Genomic DNA, 2,921 nt, shown 5'->3' with positions numbered 1-2,921 from the left:
GGGGATATTTGGCACAGAGCTCCGGGCGGGGCTCGGGCTAGTTCGGGGGGCCGCGGGCTGGGTCGGGGGGCCGCGGGCTGGGTCGGGGGGCCGCGGGCTGGGTCGGGGGCCGCGGGCTCGGACGTAGGGTCCTAATAAAGACACTGTATGATGGATGACTGCAGGACAAAGGGGACGTTAACTATTGACTCTTGATGGATGATCCCATCCACTACACTGCACGCTGGATTAGCGCAAGGGTAACCGGGGTAACCGGCACTCCCCGGTACCACGCACGCACTTAGAGCCCCACAGACACCACCTCACACATGTCCACATCCGTCTGATATAGACACTTTGGCTAAGCGCACAGGGAATACTTTACCATCGCTGCCGAGTTGTAATCTAACCTGCAAGTTTACATTTATATAACTATATGGTAATGTAATACACTTTTTACGCAGAGGCGGTGCGTCCAAGGAACGCAACCCAACGCCTCGAATAGAGAGTTGTTTTGTTTGAAGTGAACAAAGCGCGCTGCTTGTGTTTCAGCTGTTGGCAATTATGGCTGGAGATGAGTGATATTGGACTCACTATGCGGCCACATTTATCATCGGCCGCCCCGACACACGCACGCACACGCACGCACGCACGCACGCACACACACACACACACACACACACGCACACTGCAGCATGTCCACACAAGTTCCTCCTCTTGTCCAACAACATACACGAGTCATTAGCCACTCATATCAGTTCTCTAATCTCTCCATACATCTACCTCTTCATTTTTCCTCTCTTCTTCTCTCTTTCTCCGTGTCACTCACAACTCTTTCAGGTCGTGCTCGTTGCGGTGCGCTGCACATATTAACTGTTTGGGTAACAGAAATTATCCGGTGATTAAAACAGAAAACCACATTATTATCAAGATTAAGTTTATAATAATTTGCAAGCATGGTGGTAGCATTTTGTCTCAAGAAGAATACTTGCAATAATTTTAATGCAGAGCCTTATTGCAGGTATTATTATTGGTGGTCATATGAATTCAGGCCACAACATTGTCATGGTCATATATAATAAGATGTGAGGAATGCGGCTGGTATTGTGCTGTATATTTCTGCAGATCCTTTGGCCAGTGTGATATTATCCTAAGTGACCTAGTTAGCCTACAGCGTTGATGAATCAAACCCACAACCCCCGCAGTTTAACCAACACATGTTCAAAGTGTTGGAACTAAGTTGCCTGCAATAGGTTGGCACAGATAGGATCAGCTAGGATCAGCTATTCATTTTACATACCCAATCCTAACCTTTGGAAATAGGGGGGGGTGGCAGGGGGGACAGGGACAAAGCTGATCTTAGATCAGTGTGTAGGGCAACGTTATCCCAGCAGTGGAATGAGGGGTTGATAAAGCCTTGTGAATGTGTGTGTGATGTCGCACTTCAGCACTTGCTGACAAAGCAGCACTCAGCATTCATCTGCACTCAACCATGCACTCCTCCTCTCAACCTTTCTCTCATTCTTTCTCCTTCTCTCCCCACTCTGCTACTCCTTTACCTGACAAACTTTCTCTCTCCCCTTCTCCCTCCCTCCCTCCATCTCTCTCGCTTTTGTTCTTTTGTGCTGGTGTGACACATTCCTCAAGCATTTAGAGAAGAGAGAGGGAGAGGGGAAGACAGAAGAGGAGAGGAGAAGGGGAGAGAAAGAGAGAAGAGAGAGAGAGTCATTGACCAGAGAGCAGGTCATTTGTTAGCTCATTGTTCACCTGTAGAAAAGCAAAGGAGGTTGAGTCAGCAGAGAGAGAGATAAATAATTAGAGATCAAAGGCAAACAGAGAGTAACAGAAATGGAGAGAAAGAGAGACATATCGAGGGAAGATGACAGAGATGGAGAGGTACTAGAGAGGAATAAAGAGAGACTGGTAAACAGAAGGATGGCGACAGATGTAAAAGGAGACTCCTCTGATTCTTCTGAGGCGTACGGAAATATTATCTCTCTCTCTCTCTCTCTCTCTCTCTCTCTCTCTCTCGCTGTCTCTCTCGCTGTCTCACTCTCTCTCTCTCTCTCTCTCTCTCTCTCTCTCTCTCTCTCTCTCTCTCTCTCTCTCTCTCTCTCTCTCTCTCTCTCTCATCCCTCCCTCTCTGTCCCTTCACAGCGTTCTCTCATTTCTTCTCACTCCTCTTCATTTTGCCTTGTATTGATAAGTGATATATCCAGTCTGTAAACTCATACAACCCCAAGCTGAACCACCCAGACACTCACATCTAACATTCACTAACATTTATGCCATAACAATCAGTACCTTTACCTGTTCAGAACGACTTTGCCAATGAGGCCTTATAACTTTAGGGCCAAGAGTTCTTCCAGGTCAGGTTACATAGTGAGGAACAACTCAGGGCCCTATAGGTACAACCGACTGACTGATATTTCTCAGTCTTGACCCCACCATCTCTGTTTCTCTCCTCCCTACCCCCCTCTCTCCTTGCACCCTCTCTCATCACCTCCTCTTTTTATTGGGACCCTTTTCTCCCCTCTTTCTCCTTATAACTCATAATCCCTCTTATCCTTACTCTCTCTCTCTCTCTCGCTGTCTCACTCTCTCTCTCTCTCTCGCTGTCTCTCTCTTTCTCCCTCTCTCTCTCTCTCTCGCTCTCTCTCTCTCTCTCTCTCTCTCTCTCTCTCTCTCTCTCTCTCTCTCTCTCTCTCTCTCTCTCTCTCTCTCTCTCTCTCTCTCTGTCTTTCTCTCTCTCTCTTTCTTTCTCCTTCCCTCCCTCCCTCTCTCCTCCTGTCTCCTTCTCTCATTCAAATCAGGTTCAGTCTTGTGTCAACACTCTCCCCCAGTACTCTAACGGATTACCATCCCCTATCTCGACTGTGACTTCCTCTTCTCCCTCATATCACTTCCTGGTTCCCCCTCAGTCAAATGACACAGGTTTCCAC

This window comes from Coregonus lavaretus, assembly GCF_964263955.1.
Source record: "Coregonus lavaretus genome assembly, contig: HAP1_SCAFFOLD_1762, whole genome shotgun sequence".
Lineage (NCBI taxonomy): Eukaryota > Metazoa > Chordata > Actinopteri > Salmoniformes > Salmonidae > Coregonus > Coregonus lavaretus.
Note: the sequence above shows the minus strand (reverse complement) of the source record.